Here is an 18,631-nt window from a genome sequence, read left to right as displayed (position 1 = left end):
CTTTTCTGGATGCCATTTCACACTCCTGACTCATACAGCTTATAACAGTGATGGTGAACCATTTAGAGACAGAGTGCCAGACCCTGTCCCCACCCCACCTCACCCTCTGGGCCCCCTTGCCTTTTACCTCAGATAGGGGAGGGAGGAAATGCTCCCATTGGACTGCTGGGCAGAGGGGTGGGTGACTCAGGCACATGGAGAGTGGGAGGGGAGTGGCTCTAGTGCTCTGTGCCATGTCATAAGCTCTGCTCTCCTCAAACTTAAGCTCCTCTTCAACCCCACCATGGGAATCACCTTCATCACAGACTCAACAGGTTGCCATCTGCTCTATACCCTCATTTGGCATGTGAGCCCCCCACTCAGGGGTGGGTGAAATGAGGAATATCCTCAGGCCCATAGAGAAGGGGAGGGGAGAAGCTCCTCCCTGAGTCCCTCTGGCTTTATAGTAAGGAACTCTAGCGGGCAACTGCAGGTGTGCCCACAGAGAGGACTCTGCTTGCCCTTTTTGGCATGTGTATCATAGGTTTGTCTTTACTGGTATATAATCTTGTAAAGCCAAGGTGTCAAACATAAGGTCCATGGGTCAACGTGGCCCACAACACTCCCAAATGAAACTCAACCAGATTAAAATGTAATTGGGAAATATTTTACAAAATAAATGTACAGCAGAAAACAAATACTGCTAATATGTGGTTTTTTAAGTCAATGTACAGCCCTTAAGGATCCTAATGTTTAGTTTAATGGCCCTTGTTTCCATTTGAGTTTGAAACTACTTCTCTAAAGCCCCCAGATGTTTTTCATATGAACTGTATTCTCACTATACTTTCCCCATGTTGTACCTGTAAAGTCAATTTCATGGACCCAAATGTAAAACTATATTAATCTGCATTAAATTTCATTGTATTAGACTCAGTCCAATTTTCTAATCTGTCAAGACCTTTCTATAGCTTCACTTTATCATTCAGTATAGTAGCTGTCCCTCCTAGCTTTGTGTCATCTTCAAATATGATAAAGATAATAATATTCACCTTTATCCAAATTATAGATTTAAAATGTTGGCTAATACAAACATGTGATACACTCATATATCTCCAAGTTATAGTATGGTCCAGCAGAGATGACTCATCTTTACCACAAAGATAGCATGCTAATTCAGCTTTGCTACAATTGAGGTCAGCCATATCTACTATATTATCCTGGCCTACCAGTTTAATAACCCTGTCAAAAAAGGAAATAAGATTGGTCTGACATGACCTTTTCTTGAAGAAGCCATATGGTTATTTGTGATCAGCACTTCCTTTTCTAGGTGATCACTAATCATCTCTAATAATACATTCTAAAATTTTGTCAGGAAGCAATTCAGTAGGATTTGAAGATTCTCTTCTTCCTACCCCCTCCACAATTGCCTTTAAAAAAATTGGGACATATATTCTTTTGTAGTCTTGTGATACTTCACAATCTTTCATCTATTATTGATGGTGATTTATCTATTACTTAGGCCAATTCTTTAAATACCAGAAGATGCAAGTGCCTTGAGTCTGTCAAGGGCAACTACAAGTGTTCTCTTACTGTCCTCTTATCATGGGTATCAACTCCCAGTGAACTAATTTTGTTCTTTTCTTTCCATTTCATAAGTCATTCTTCCTAACAGAGGGGGAAAAAATTAAGTAGTTCTACTGTTACCTATTGTCCCATCCAGAATATGTAATAGCTTTATTATTTCTTTGATACTTACTCCTCTAATGGAACAACACAAAACTATTTTTATTGCACTCGGCTTAGCCTTTGGTCATTCTGAGCTTTAGTAGTGTATTCAGTATAATTATTGTTTTTTAAACTTAGCTTATGCTTTAGAATCAATACTAAGTAGTAATTCCAAGGGCTAGGCAATTGGAATTAAGTGACTTGCCCAGGATCACACAACTAAGTGTCTGAGGCTAGATGTGAACACAGGACTTCCCATCTCCAGACCTGACTCTCCATTGTGCCACCTAGCTGCCCCTCAACATACTTCTTATATGAACATGCTGGTTTCTATTCATTCTCTGCTATCTTTCCTTCATTCCATCTCTTGTACACATCCTTTTAAAATTTCAGATCTTTGGTCAACTCTTTAAAAGGGCCTTAACACAGTATACCAAATTCTGATGTCTCCCATTTTTCTTTCTCTTCAGAATTGTTTCATTTTATATCTTTAGCATTTTTAAGAGTTTCCCATGTCTTCTTAGCAGTCTTCTCTTGTAGAATTTGAACCCATAGGAGCCTACTCATTCTTCCTCTGAATTCCTTGAAATCTCTCTAAAATTTAGGGTATATGCCAGACTATATTCAATTCTTCTTGCCTTCTCTGTCATAAACTCTAGGAAATAATGTCACCTAGTCAAGAAGTGCTCTTCAATTTACCCTAGCCACTATTTTCCTTCTGTTAGTGAGCATCAGATCTAGAATAGAATTCCCTCTTGTTGATTACTCCATCTTTGAAAGGAAGAAATTATTATTTAAGTAAGACAAGAAGTTTATTGGTCTGCTTTTGGCAGAGAAAGCGCTCCAGAAAATATGTAAATAATTGGAATCCCAAATAAGTAATATTTTATCCCCTTGAGTCAGAATCAAAGTCTTTATATATTTCTTCTTTTTTCCAGTTTGTCTGTAGTATACTCTAATGATAAAATTCCTTCTATTTGTCCCTCCATTTATCTTTTTCCAAATACCTTTGCCTTCTGATTTCTAAATTTCTTTATCTGATTATATCTTCATAAACTTCATTGCTACTCTATGATCCTTTTAATATATCATATATACATTGTAGATTTAAATTTTAATATACAATGCTATATACCATTTACTTTCTTTTGAATGAATTATACCCATCCACTTCCACATTCCAGTTATGGATACTAAGTCTTAATGACATTTATAATGTCAGATTTCTTTTTTCTGAGTTAGGACCTCTAGTTCATTGTGATCATTGCTTTGGACATTTGTGTATAGACATTTGATCTCATGCCTTTTACTTGAAGCTCTTTTCTTGAATAAACTACAACATACTTACACCCATTATGTACTTTCTCCAAAAAGTGGAGGTTCCAAAAGAAATTCACTAGTAGGAGAAAGGAGTTATAGAAGTGGAAAGATGTTCTAAGATAAGAAAGCTTCTTTCATTTTGCTTTTTAATGAAATAATGTTGCTTGTAACCTTCTGCTATATTTTTCCACTTCATTTTAAAAATGAATTTATGTTTTACACTAGCATTGCCATTCATTTGTTTACCATGTCTCTGTTTAGATGAGGAGATTAAATAACATTTGGTCTCTTCTAGGCTCTTTGTTGTGCTAAGTGATTCACATCACTTTAATATCTAATGATAATCTGTGTCAATGTTTCATATTCTTTCCCCTTTTTTCAGAGTCAACTAATTGCTTGCTGTCAATCTGTGTAAGATTGAGTTGGAGCTATTTTAATTTCACATAGCATTGCCCTTTCATCTTTTTTCTATCTGGTTTTTGTTTTTCTAAAAATAGATGTTTAATTGTATATGGACAGAAAATTCAAAAATTACTTGCTGTCAAGAACAAATTATTTTCTGTCCATTAAAATATAGTTATTTTCACATTTAATGATGATATATTCTTTACATGAAGTGTGATTTTCCTTTTCTTGAGGCAAATATTCATGCTATAGAAGCATAGAACAATTCTGATGAGAAAGGAAATAAAAAGCTGTTATGTAACCTGTAGCCTGAAACTTCAGGCTAGGAATTTACAAAGTTAAAGTTCAGTCTGGGAAGATTATCACAGAAATCTCTTTCTTTGGGTCATTTTACCTCCACTCAGGATTTCCCCTAGAAACTTTAGAATGTTTGGCTGGTGACTAGGTCTTTACAACAAAAGAAAGAGAATTCCTCTGGTTCGTGCAAAGACATCAAAACACTGAATGTGAGTCAGACTTTATTTAACCTGAGAAAAAATACAAAGGCCATGCACTTGAGGCCAAAAATTAGCTCCACCTACTGAAGGATGTTTGGAGTCTTCCAGACTGATAATTCTAACTCTGAGTGGCCCCCTACGATAAGGAAAAGAATTTAGGATTGCTGTATAGTCAGGCAACCCACTCCAAAGAAGCACTATGTCTAGAAAACTGTACTGGTCCCTGGGAGGTGAGCCTAATTGTAGATATGAGTTGTTTTACTTTCTAGTGACCCGAAGTTCCTTCCCCTTGTTGAACAGGCACACATAGGGCAATACTTTGTGCCTAGACGATTGCATTTGTGCTTGGTTAGAACATGACTACAAGGGTTGCTTAAGTCAGTCCTTATTTTGGAAAAGCATCACACAAATTAGTGTAGTGGTTCAGTATTGTGATGTAATGAAACAATTTTAGAAGATCTGATAGTTAATAAAAGATTTATTTAACTATAAAAGAGGAAGAATATTTAGCAAGAAAACTTTGTAAAGTCAGTAGAAAGCAGCTTTCCTGCCTTTGTGTTATCCCTGACTACTAGTGAAGCATGCTGGGAGGTAGGGTTTGTATTTCGGTGACCTGAAAGTGGCCTCAATAACTTGAACCTCAGTTTATTGAGCCAGTTTAGTTTCAAGGACAATTTCAATATCTTCTAAGGAAAAGAGCTAGCCAGGCCATATTGTAGGGACCCAGGAGATATTCCTCATACCATAACCCTCTTCCCTAGACCAGAAAAATTCACATAACAAAAAGAACTGTAAGCTTCAAGGTTCATGTTCCTTCTTCCACATGAAGACTTTGTCCTTTTCTGATACTGAATTCTGGTACTTGCTTGGTCGAAGAGCTCCTCCATGTCACTTGATTCAGTCAAGCCTTTGTTGTTTTGCTTGGCACTGTGACATTTAATGTTTTTGCCAGCAACTTAAAGTAAGGCACAAATGTATGTTTATCCAATCTACCTGTGGCACAAAGCTGGGAAAGGGAGTTAATATATTGGATGACAGACAGGACCCAAAAGGTAATGGTAGATTAAGATGTGCTAAATCTAATGACATGAAATTCAGTAGGGATAAAATGTAAAGTCTTGTACTTAGGCTTAAAAATTCAACTTGACCAACATAAAACAGGAAGGCATGACTAGATAGCAGTTCTGATGATGATCTTGAATGTTTTAGTGGAGTACAAGTTCAGTATGAATCAACAGTGTGGTATGATAGTCAAAAATGTTAATGCAATCTTAGTTGAAATAATGAGAAGCATGGTATCCAGAATAAGGAAGTGATTGATCCACTATCCTTTGTCCAAATTTTATCATATCTAGAATGTTGTATTCAGTTTCTGGGTTAGGTCTATCTTCTACCATTGTTTTTTCCACAACATGAGTTAGGCCCAAGTCTTCCCCTTCCCTTCTCACCCACTCCCTACCCACCAAATAGGGATTAGTTTTCACTGTACCCTACCCTGTTGAGCAGATTAGTTTCCATAATGAGTCAATGCAGGCCCTATCTACCATAGCTGAAAGCTGAGTACTATAGCTAAACAGACTCCTCAAATCTGAACTAAGTGTGGTCTGGTGTCAGGCCCACTCCTAACAAATTCTGACCCATCACAGTTTAAAAAGAACATTGATGATAAATTCAGCCAAGGAGTAATAATAGCTATAGTAACTAGCATTTAAGCTTTATGGTTTGCAAAACACTTTACAAACATCTCATTTAATCTTCACAACTCTGGGAGTGAGGTGCTATATTTTATAGATGAGGAACCTAAGGCAGACAAGTTTATAGAGTAACCCAGAATCATGCTAGTAATTGTCTAAAATTGAATTTGAACTCAGCCTCCAATGGAACTACTCCTGTCACATATAAAATTCAAGAAACTCAAAGGTCCTTCTTAGAGGAGTTGTGTAAGTATACCCTAGTTAAAGCAAATTAACTCTACCAAAGACCCAGGATATGGTGGGATAGCGATTTTTATTTTATTAACACAAGCTTTTTCTTGAGCAGAACCAAATTATAAAGTAGTTATAAAGTATTTACAAGAATTAGAGGGAAGGAATGGGATGAACTCATCCATAAAACAGAAGTGGATGTTAGAATGGATTAAGAACCAGAATCCTACAATATGCTATTTATAAGAAACACATTTGAAGCACAGAAATACAGAGTAAAGGTAAAGACCTGGAGCAGAGTCTATTATGCTTCAGCTGAAGTTTAAAAAAAAAGTAGAAGTAGCAATCATGACTTCAGATGAAGCTAAAGTAACATTAAATCTAAGTAAAAGATAAGGAAGGAAATTTTACCTTGCAATGAAGTAATACTAATACTAAACATATATGCACCAAGTGGTATAGCAACCACATTTTTAAAGAAGTCAAATGAGTTCTAGGAGTAACTCATAGTAATGATAGTAAAACTATACTAATGAGAGACCTCAACTTCCCCTTCTCAGAACTAGATAAATCTAACTAAAAAAAAGTTAAGAAGGTAAATAGAATTTTAGAAAAATTTGATATAATAAATTTTGGAGAAAGTTAAATGGAAAAAGAAAAGAATATACTTTTTTTTTAACAGTGCATGGCACCTCCACAAAAATTGACCTTGCATTCACGATAAAAAACAAAACAAAACAAAACTCACAAACAAATGCAGAAAAGCAGAAATAGTAAATATATCTTTTCTAGATCATAATGCAATAAAAATTACATTCAATAAAGATCCTTGGAAAGAGAGATTAAGAAGTAATTGGAAACTCAATAATCTAATTCTAAAGAATAAGTAGGTTAAATAATAAATCATAGAAACAATCATAATTTTATTAAAGAAAATATCAACAATAAGACAACATACCAAAATGTATGGGATATAGCTAAAGCAGTACTTAGAGTACTTAGAGGGGCACGTTTATATCTTTATTCACTTGTAACAATAAAAAATAAGAGAAAGAACAGATTAATGAATTGGGTGCACAACTGAAAAAACTAGGAAAAGAACAAATTGAAAATCCCTATTTAAATACCAAATTGGAAATCCAGAAAATTGAAGATTATATTAATAAAAATGAAAATAAGGAAACAAATGAACTAATAAATAAAGCTAGCAGCTAGTTTTAGGAAAAAAACCAATAAAATAGATAAACCATTCATTAATTTGATTAAAAAAAGAAAGAAAAAACCAAATTATCAGTATCAAAAATGAAAAGTGAATTTACTACAATGAAGAGGAAATTAAACTAATTATTAGGAATTATTTTACTGAGTTACATGCTAACACACCTGACAATCTAAGTGAGATAGATGTATGTTCACAAAAATATAAATTACCTCGATTAACAGAAGAAGAAATAGAATAATTTAACAATCCCATATCAGAAAAAGACATTGAATAAACCATCAATGAACTCTGCAAGAAAAATTCCCTGGAGCCAGGTGTATTCACAAATGAATTCGGTCAAATCTTTAAAGAACAATGAGTCTCAATATCATACAAACTGTTTGGAAAAGTAGCTGAATAAGGCATCCTACTAAATTGTTTTTACAATACAAATATGGTACTGATATCTAAACCAGGAAGAGCAAAAACGAAGAAAGAAAACTATAGACCAATATTGCTAATGAATATTGATGCAAAATTTTTAAATAAAATACCAACAAGGTGATTACAGCTGTATATCAAAAGGTAATACACTGTGGCCAGGTGGGATTTATATCAGAAATGCATGGAATGGTTCAATATTAGGAAAACAATCAGCAAAATTGACTATATCAAATAAAACCAACAAAAATCATATGATAATCTAAATAATGCAGAAAAACCTTTGACAAAATACAAAAGCCATTCCTATCAAAAACACTAGAAAGCCTAGGAATTAATGGAGCTTTCCTTAAGAGGATAAATAGTATATATCTAAACTTTCCTCATGCATTATCTGTAATTGAGATGCCTTCCCCATAAGATCAGAGGTGGAATAAGGATGCCCATTATTACACTATTATTCATATTATATTAGAAATGCTAACTAACAATGAGAAGAAAAATGAATTAGAATAGGCAATGAAGAAGCAAAACAATCTTTGCAAGTAATATGATGATATACTTAGAGAATCCTAAAAATTCCATTAAAAACTAGCCAAAATACTTAACAATTTTAGCAAAGTTGCAGAATAGAAAATAAATTTACATAAATCATTAGCATTTCTTTACATTACCAACAAAGCCCATCAACAAGAGATAGAAAAAGAAATTCCATTTAAATTAAATGTAGATAATATAAAATGCTTGGGTGTCCACCTGCCGACAAATCCAGTAATTATACGAACACAATTACAAAATACTTCATAAAAATAAAGTCAGATCTAAACAATTGGAAAAATATTAATTGTTCATGGGCTGGCTGAGCCAACATAATAAACTTGACAATTCTGCCCAAATGAATCTTTTTATTCAGTGCCATGTCAATCAAATTGCCCAAAAATTATTTTATGGAACTAGGAAAAATACTAACAAAATTAATCTAGAAGTATATAAGACCAAGAATAGCAAAGAATCAATTAAAAAAAATGAAAGAAGGTGGCCTAGGAGTACAAGATCTCAAAAATGTATTACAAAGCTGTAATCATCAAAACAATCTGGTATTGACTAAGAAACAGAGTAGTAAATCAGTGGAATAGATTAGGTACACAATACATAGTAGCAAATCACAATTATTTAGTGTTTGATAAACCCAAAGATTCAAGCTTTTGGGACAAGAAATCACTATTTGACAAAAACTGCTGGGAAAACTGGAAAAAGGTAGGTCAGAGACTGGGTATAGACCAATATCTCACACCCTACACCAAGATAAAGTTAAAATGGATATATGATTTAGACAAAAATCTAAATGGAGCTACCATTTCACTTTATCTCTTTTCTTTTTAGTGTGTGTTCAAGTTCTCTTTCACAAAATGGCTAATATGAAAATATGCTTTACACTATTAGACATATCATCTATGTCAGATTGCTTACTATTTCAAGGAGGAGTGAGGGAAGGTAAGGAAATTTGGTTCAAACTTTTTTTTAAAAGCAAAGGCTAAAAAATTGTTTTTTCATGTAGTTGAGGAAAAAATAAAATGTTATTTAAAAAAAGAATTAGATGGAAGGCACTTCAACAGCTATTTTACTTACTAAAACAATTGCTATTAAAAAGTAAAAATGTAAAAGTGATAGGTAGGTTACTTAAGAGCAACTTTAGCTTAAATAGTCCCAGCAATTATTGAAGTCCATAGAAAGAAGAAAAGGAGCAACAGAGACTGGAAACAGATGCTTTTTTGAAAATTTCCTTATATGCTCAGAATTTGAACTTTAGTTGTAGTTGTTGCTCAGTTGCATCTGACTGTGACCCCTTTTAGGGTTTTCTTGGCAAGGACATCAAAGTAGTTAACCATTTTCTTCTCCAGCTTATTTTATAGACGAGGAACTGAGGCAAACAGGTGTAAGTGACTTTCCTAGGGTCAAAAAGCTATTCTTTGAAGGCAGATTTTAACTCAGGAAAATGAATCTTTCTGACTTCAGGCTTCTATCCCATTATACCACTTAGTTGCCTGAACTCTAGCTACTTTGGGGTTTTGTATTCCTTGGATTTTGGAGTGATACATATAATGAATATATACTTGTCAGTAAGACTGGGTTTCAAGCTTCATTTCAAAAGTTTTTTAGCTATATCATGTTGGGCCTTGTGGAAGAGAATGCGTGTAAATACTCTTCCACAGCCTCAGTTTCCTTATTTGTAAAATGAGGGCGTTGGACTCAATAATTTCAAAAGTCCCTTTCAGGGTTACATACAGGATTTTGTACTCCATGAGATATGCTAAAGAGTCCCAGGTACTATGATTAATATTATAGTGTTTATCTTCTTTCCTAATGTTGTTGCTTCCTGACATATTGGTTAAGCATCAATATTTTCCTTAAATGTGCCTTTTTATTCAATAGAAGAAACAGTACTGCCACTTAGTCTTTAAGAAAATCTCTATAGGTTTTGTTTTTCCCCTTTTTTTTATCTCCATTCTTGAAGTCTCTTCTGTCTTAAACATCTCTACTCTACAATTGCTTTTCCATTCTTACTCTCACCTCCTCCTTCCTTCTGCATATTGTGCAGTAGGATTGGAGAGAGAGCCCTTGAAGAGAGGGCATTTCATTTTATTTTGAAAATAACGGGGAAGGGAAAACAGGTTAAGTCTAAAGTACTCGGTTTTAAAATCCAGTTGATTATTTCTTATGATTATATGAGTTACAAAATGTTGAAGAAATCCTCCTGGTCCTGCTTTATTTATGAGGGTTAGGGGTGGATACACAAGCTCTACTATGTGTTAAATTATGTCATCTGTGCTAACTCTCCTAACCATATCTGGATTTATAATTTGAATGTCACTTGAAGTTGTAGTGGTGTGCTGGAGCCAGTTTATATTGGTTCAGGCCAGTAAATTGTTAAATTTTTAATGGGATACACCCCAGAAATCAGCAAGCACTACAAATCAAGGCTTGGTTTATTGTTTTGTAGATTTTTAGACTTAAGAAAATGTTTGAAAAAATGTTGATAATACAGATTAAACTGAAAAGTGTGTTGTGTGTTCATTCCCCCACCTACCCACCCACCCAGAGAGCCAATTGTTAATCACTTACCAGTATGCCTCTGCATAATATATTGGACTGGGCTACAAATGAAATTACTGCTAGATAAATTTTAGTTTTGTATTTGATATTATTTTGAACAACTAGAAGGGGAAGAAATTTCAGAATATCATTCCAAAATAAGGAATTAGATATGTAATGTAAGGGAAAGAAAGCATGGGAAGTCACTCCCAAACCATTCTAGTACCATTTTTTCCCCACTTCAAACTAGTCCCTTACCCTTGGTAATAAAAAATTAGGAAACTAATATTTTTAGATAATTAACATCTTTCTCCTCCTCATCTTGTACTACCCACCAAGGAACACAAATGAAAGTTAATTAAGCATTTTCAAACAGAGCAACAGATCAAATACCCTTTTAAAGTACTAAAAGCCCTAGTTAAAAACCCTTAGTTAAAAAACAATTAAGAGATACTCATCAAAGGTGGGTAGCACTTAGCATCTGGTTGGCTTTTTTAAAAAATTATTTATTTATTTAGAATATTTTTTCATGGTTACATGATTCATGATTTTTCCCACCCCTCTTCTCTCCCCCTCCCAGAGCTGACAAGCAATTCCACTGGTTTATACATGTATCATTGTTCAAAACCTATTTCCATGTTATTAATATTTGTAATAGAGCAATATCAAAACCCTAATCATATCCCCATCAAACCATATGATCCATCATATATTTTCTTTCTGCGTTTCTGCTCCCACAGTTCTTTCTCTAGATGTGGATAACGTTCTTCATTGCATTGCTACTAGTAGAAAAATCCATTACATTTGATTGTGCCACAATGTATCCATCTCTGTGTATAGGATTCTCCTGATTCTGTTCCTTTCACTTTGCATCAATTCCTGGAGGTTGTTCCAGTTCACATGGAATTCCTCCAGTTCATTATTCCTTTTAGCACAATAGTATTCCATCATTGGGGTGTATGGGGTGTTCAGGGAGGGGTAGTGCCTCTGGTATGGAGGGCTTGTCGTACCCTCTTAGGGCAGCTCTCCAGCCACTGACCCCCACCTGACACCCAGCTCTCACTTGTAGCTCCCAGTAGCTGCTAGCATGTGGCAGCGGCCACACCCTGGGCAATGGCTTTGTCAGGCCGGCCAAACCTTGTGAGGGTAGCCATCGGGTCGTCGACCCCTGGTGAACCAGGGCTTTGCTCACCCAGCATTTGAAGATTGCTTTGGCGGAATAGGCGGAAGAAACCAATAAGAAGGTTCAACGACTGAGATGGCGATGCAGCAAAGCACTGTGGAGTGCTTAGGGCGTGTTGGAGCACAAAAGACAACATGGCCATCCAATGCAGCTGAGGAAGTCTCCAGGTGTAACGATTTTTCATGCCACTGGACCCAGGCTTCCAACACCGAGAGAGTGGGACTGTCTCTGTGCATCGACTTTTCCACTTAAATCTCCTTCATGCACAAGTGTCTTTGTGCACACTCATCTACATCACAGATGAAAGCACCCAAAGACAATAGTCATCCTTGGTTAGTGAGAGACTACTACTATACTATACTATTCCATCATCATCAGATACCACAATTTGTTCAGCTATTCTCCAGTCGATGGGCAGCCCCTTGTTTTCCAATTTTTTGCCACCACAAAGAGCGCAGCTATAAATATTTTTTTACTTATTATCTCTTTGGGGACAAACCCAGCAGTGGTATGGCTGGATCAAAGGTCAGACAGTCTTTTAAAGCCCTTGTGCATAATTCCAAATTGCCCTCCAGAATGGTTGTACCAATTCACAACCCCACCAGCAATGCATTAGTGTCCCAATTTTGCCACATCCCCTCCAGCATTTATCACTTTAATTTGCTGCCATATTGGCCAGTCTGATAGGTATAAGGTGGTACCCCAGAGTTGTTTTAATTTGCATTTTTCTAATCAGGAGGAATTTAGAATACTTTTTCATGTGCTTATTGATGATTTTTTATTTCTTCTTGTGAAAACTGTCTATATATATCCCTTGACCATTTGTCGATTGGAGAATTGCTTATTTTTTTTTTGTAAATTTGACTTAGTTCCTTATATATTTTGGAAATTAAACCTTTGTCAGAGAGTTTGGTTATAAAAATGTTCTCCCAGTTTGTTGCTTTCCTTCTAATTTTGGTTGCATTGGTTTTGTTCGTACGAAACCTTTTTAATTTGATATAATAAAAGTCATTCATTGTACATTTTGTAGTGTTCTCTTGCTTGGTCTTAAATTTCTTCTTTTCCTACAGATCTGACAGGTATAGTGTTCTACGTTCACCCAATTAATTTATTATTTCACTCTTTATATTTAAGTCATTTGTCCATTTTGAATTTATCTTGGTGTAGGGTGGGTGGTTTGTTTTTTTTTGTTTGTTTGTCTGTTTGTTTTTTAAGAGAATACTGAATGGGATAGAAATCTCATCTTATCCTAAAAGTAGGAAACAGTCACTAATTATTGTAGACTACTTTAAAGAGCCAAATCGCCACCACAGGGCCAGGAAGGAGTCTTTCATAGAGATCTACTTTAAGTAATATGATTTTAAAATCCTTCACTGTGTTAATCAGTGCTTTGCACCATATTCTTAAGTGTGATTTAAAATTTTTATTTACTCTTACTGTCCAGACACTTTGAGGAAAAAGGGAGGTTGGCAATCTAAAGGATTTTCTACAGTACTTAAAAGTCTTCAGTCAATTTCCTCTCAGTTGTTCTTATGCTTCTCTGGATCTGTTGTGGGTTTGCTGATCTTATCTAATATAAGCCTGACCCCAAAGCCTATTGGTATGGAACTCTCTCTTCATTGGTGTAGATGAATGTCCTGACCATCAAGGGTGGAGCAGAATTGGTGAGAGCACATGAGAGTAGTTCATTTCAGTTCAAGTCTCTTCCAGATCTTTTCAAATTTTATATGAGTTTTCTTCAAGTCTTTGAGTCTCTGGATTTGGGGTGCTTCTGGCTTACAGCTTTGAGAGAGAAGATGGATGATGCCCAACTCACTTTATGTTACTGAAGGAAAAACAATCTGGGAAGAAGCTGACATGGAAAGAACTTGTAGTTTCCGTCATGACTCTATCACCAGCTTGCTACATTAGAGATTTTGAAGAACTCCACTTTGAATGAGATCTAGGACTAGCTCTCTTGATTGATGCAAATTAACCTTATTCCTAAAGGGAATAAGGTTAATTTTTTTACTCTGTATTCTCTGTTATATAATTTCTCCTACATATACTCTTTCTGATTTCTGTTTTGCTACTGATTTAGATAAATGGGTTTCTTAGCTAATTGTTATGGGTATGTTCATTGTGGAACTAGTATTTGGTGGGAAGGGAGTCAAACCTTGGATATAAATCTTGAGGTCCTACTTTGTCCAGTAATGAAATTGTAATTTTTTTTTGAACCTGAAAATTATATCCCATAGACTAGATTCCCTACTAAGGGAGACTGTAGATATAATTGTAGCCTGATACTCCCTCTCCCTGGGGAGAGAAGAGTGTCAGCCCCTGGTCCCAACTTCCTGTTTCCCCTCCTGGAGAATTAAAATCTCCTTTGGAGATGGATGGAGGGGAGAAGAGGCTAGTCTATTTTGCCTTGCTACGAGTTACATGACACCTACATGCTATATGTGGGAGATAACCTTTGCAACACTAATAAAAGGAAATTTATAAATGTAAAACCTCACACAGGTTCAAAAAATCAACTTTACAAGTATGGAATAAGCTAGATAAATGGTGTTAAACTAAAATAGAAACTCAATTGGGGGCCTCCATTCTGTACACAAGGGGAGCTAGGTGACACAATGGATAGCGCCGAGTCTACAGTCAGGAAGACTCATCTTCCTGAGTTCAAATTGGGCCTCAGACATTAATTGCAGTGTGATCCTGTGCAAATCACTTAGTCCTAGTTCCCTCAATTTCCTCATCTGCAAAATGAGCTGGAAAAGGAAATGGCAAATCACTTAGTTATTTTTTCAAGAAAACCCCAAAAGAGGTCACAAAGAGTTGGACACAGCTAACATTCTGTATGTAAGGATCTCTATTGACTTCTTTTTCAGATGTAATGTATCTATGTTTTATTGCATTTTTATTTATTCTGCTAAATATTTCCAGATTACATTTTAATCTGGCTCCAGACCACACTACAGTGTTGCTTGCCACATATCACCAGGACTGCCTTTGTTTGACACTTCTGGTCTAGATAATACTTCATCTAAGGAAGATCTGGGAGTGTGGCCTAAAGCAGTTTGCTGTGGGGCTCCTTTAATTGTACTTCCCATCAAGTTGAACTCAAAGCTATAGCCACACAAGTTCCCTTCACATTGCAAATGCACAAAAATCTACCCATTGTAACTTTCCTGTGGGAGTTTATATATAAGGTTAGGGGAGTGGATTAATTTCAAAAAATAACTCAAGACACTTTGATTATCACTTCCCTACTTGGATCCCCAATCTGCTGATTTCTTAGTAATAATAATAATAGGTAGTATATACATAGCACTTGAAGGTTTACAAAGCTCTTTACGGATTTCTGATTTTAACCTTACAACAACTATGGGAGATAAATGCTGTTGTTACCCCATTTTACAAATAAGAAAACTGAGGCAAGTAATTTAAGAAATTTAGCCAAGGTCATATAGCTAGTAAATGTCCAAGGTTAGATTTGAAGTCTTCTTGACTCTAGGTTGAGATCTCTATCCACTGCAAAAGAATTCATTGACTTGATAAAGTCTAAGTGGAATTTACTGACAAAAATCAAAAGTGAAATGTACTTTCTGTTCACATTTCAAATCCCTTGAACAAGTTGCTAATGCCATTCCTGGAGGAGTCTAAATTTCCAGTTTTCTCTCACCTTCCCTTCTGTGTCCTATACTCTATTTTCAGGGTTGGAATGATGAGGATAACAAGAGAGATAGATGATTGTATCCAAAATATCTGAATTTCAGAATTACAGGAGGTAAAGAAAACCACCTGCTCACATTCCAGATCAACTCATATCTCTGTAGGGACATTGGCAGCCAACGGTTTCTGTTTGTGCCTAATACTGAAGGAAAACCTACTCTCTGATACCTTAGCTATCCAACTTTGGGAAATCTCTTGGACTTCCAAGAAAAGCAGCTTCCTTCTCAGCATAGCTTGTCAATATGCTAGAGCTTCACTCCAGGAATCTGAGACAGACAGTGAGAGAGGCAAAGACTAATAGAAACAGACAGACACAAAGAATTTCCTTATCCTTAAATCCCACCAGAGAGCATAACCTGTGAGATCTCTGGAAATTGTAATTTATAGCTCCACATTTCTATCTCTCTTTGGTGCCTAAAGATCTGGAAAATTTAGGAGTAAAGTTGGGTGGAGACTAAAGTAGAAAGTTGTTTCATACAGTGATTATATATGACTTTATAATACTTGTCTATTATAATATTTGTAGAAAATTGATATTGCAAAAGTTTTAGTCACTTCCTTAACATTGCTCCAAATTATTTGGTTTTATTTACAGGTCTACCAACTTTGGTACTTTGGATTTTATAAAGCACTTCCCTTATAATAATGAGATAGGTAATACAGATATTATTAATCTCCATTTTATAGTTGAATAAACTAAGTCTCAAGGAGATTACTTTACTTGCCTAAGATTAAATAGTATTAGATATTAGAACTAGAATTCAAGCCCAGGTCTTCTAAGTCTAACACTCCATTTACTATATTTGTACATTAAATTAAAATCCCTATCTTCAGGATAATTTTTACTACTTAACTGGTAGGATTTAAGCTGAAAATGACAAGTTCAGACTCACAGGGTGCTTCCCTTTTTCCTCCAACCTCTGACCTTTAGTAAATCTGACCTGGGCTCAGTGGCCTGATTTTGATATCCTGCGTGCCTGACCCTGCTTCTTATTCCTTGCATCTGCTTCTCCTTAGGTTTTGATCTCCACATTTCTAGTCTCAGTCTGGTAGGTAACCTGACCCAGACTCTCCTAATTGCTCCCTTGCTTAATGATTCAGTTTGGGGATCTTGACTCTTGACTATACCCTGACTGATTTAGCTGCATCATTGGAGCTGAGTAGGAAAAACTTTTCCTGATATTTGAGAACAAAAATTATTAAAGGAACACATTCCAATTTTATAAGGTAAGTCAATAGTAACTTTATTTTACAACCAAAGTATGAGAGATATATTTCTTTCTTTAGGTAAGGAACTAGACAGTAAAATCAGACATTCAATATAAGTGAATGTTAATAGGTAGATGTCAAAAAGAAGATAGATAAAATGTATGGGGCTCTTTATGTAGTTAGAATAAAGCTAATGTAATATTACTACCTTGTTATACTTACAAATCTCTCTCTCTCTTTTTTTAAATAGAGAACTGATGCTAGATTTGGGCCTTGATTGTTGGTTGCTCAAGGTTGTGCCCTTTTTACACTTCAGTAAAGTTAAAGGTCACCTGGAGCAAAGACAGAGACAATGAAAGGTAAAGGTGAGGCACCTTTGGGTGTAATTGAAGGATTTCATATCTGGTAGTGGATGTGAGACTTATAACTCAATTATATATAAAAATCTGCAGAGACAACAAACTTGCTCCTAGGGCATAGACTGCTTCAGCATCTATTCAACATTTAATCACTCATTTGCATAAGAAGAAGGAAGATTTAGGAAATATATTAAATGATCTGTAAGTCAAGAAGAGTTCCTCCATCAAGGGATCCCAGCCATGAATCAGAAAAAGTAGGTGAATAAAAAGGTCCTATGCCTCTTACACCCCATACCCAGGAGGTGATAAACCTCAGAGCTAAGGAAACAGAATCCAAGAGGCCCTGGGGGAGCCAGACTAGCTTAGCAATGAAGGGACTTATCTAGCATCAGTAACACTACCCTTCAATGAACTTTGTGTGCATTCTCCACAGAGAAAAAGGATAGCAGGGCCCTAAAGTTCCATAGGGTTAGTTGCCTTGACTCTATGCATTTATATACTGCCTTGCAGGAATAATTCCCCCTGTATCACCTTGGTCATCTGTGGGAAATTGAGTTAATCATTTAACTTGGTTCCTACATAGCACTGGCCCCATCAAGTTTATTTTCAAAAGTGACATCAGTTCCAGATGAGTCTTTCTAATGGGTTGGGATCCTGAAGGTCCCTCCCAAAGCTTTTTCCTTGCTCCCTGTTCCTCAGGGCATCAGTATTGCACTGGTTGTAAAATCTGGCCTGAATTTTAACTCCTGGATGTTCGTGACTTGTTCTCCGAGCCTTTGAATTTCATGAGGTTGGAATCTTCACTCCCTGTACTGGAAAAGAATGAACAAAAAGCCAAGTAAGTCTCATTTCTTGGATAGCCATTGGCCCCAGAGGAAGAATGTCTTGTGACTCTTCCCTTTAGAACATGACCATTCATCAGATACCACCATACCACTAGGGTACAGCTAAAGACAATGAGATAAAGAGTTGGCCACAGTTAACTCGGGTCCAGGCCAATAGAAAAAGACTTCTATTAGCCACATATTAGACCAACAATTGCAGAAGCTCATGTATGTTCCAAACTCTTCCAGGGACTTCCCTATAATCATTATGGTTTCCCCAGAAGCAACTCCTCAGCATAGAGAAACCACGGTAGCAAACTGATGGGGTCTGCACAAGTGTCAGACCCCCATTACTTAAGAAAATGCCTTTTATAAACCCTAACAAAGTCTATTAGCCAGTAAGTAGTAGGAGTCACATATCTACTACTTGACAGAGGCAAGATTCAGATTCAGGTTTTTCTCCAAGTCTAGCACTCTTTCTACTATATCATTTTATTTCTCATATTTCCTAACTAACTGGCTGTATGTGCTGACTAGGGTGTATATCACAAAAGAGGTAAAAGCTAAAGTTGTAATGCAAAAAGCTGATAGACCTCTCTCTCTTTTGTTAAGAAATTGCAGGGTATCTGCTAACCAAGCAGCTAGCAGGAGCTGCACTGGTAGGGCAATATCCAGAAAAGTGAAACAGCAGAGAATACAGAACAATGGAACCCAGCTAGTTGGAGAAACTTGCTTGTCTGATGATAGCAATAGAAA

General features: G+C 35.9%; 1 long non-coding RNA gene across 2 annotated transcripts in view; it reads left to right on the top strand.

Moving 5' to 3' along the window:
• Positions 1-2,826: 2,826 nt before the first annotated feature.
• LOC103101354 (uncharacterized) overlaps positions 2,827-18,631 on the top strand; it is a 43,447-nt gene continuing 27,642 nt past the window's right edge. Inside the window, exons 1-2 of one of the 2 annotated variants that reach the window (XR_001622380.2) lie at positions 2,827-17,305; positions 17,751-17,889. This is a non-coding gene — a long non-coding RNA (uncharacterized LOC103101354). Of the gene's footprint in view, positions 17,890-18,631 lie in introns of both variants that reach the window. The other variant, XR_459285.2, reaches the window with a different exon arrangement.

Source organism: Monodelphis domestica, chromosome 1, assembly GCF_027887165.1.
Source record: "Monodelphis domestica isolate mMonDom1 chromosome 1, mMonDom1.pri, whole genome shotgun sequence".
In the NCBI taxonomy this organism is placed as follows: domain Eukaryota; kingdom Metazoa; phylum Chordata; class Mammalia; order Didelphimorphia; family Didelphidae; genus Monodelphis; species Monodelphis domestica.
The sequence above is the reverse complement of the archived record's forward strand: the minus strand, read 5'-3'. Positions and strand labels throughout refer to the sequence as shown.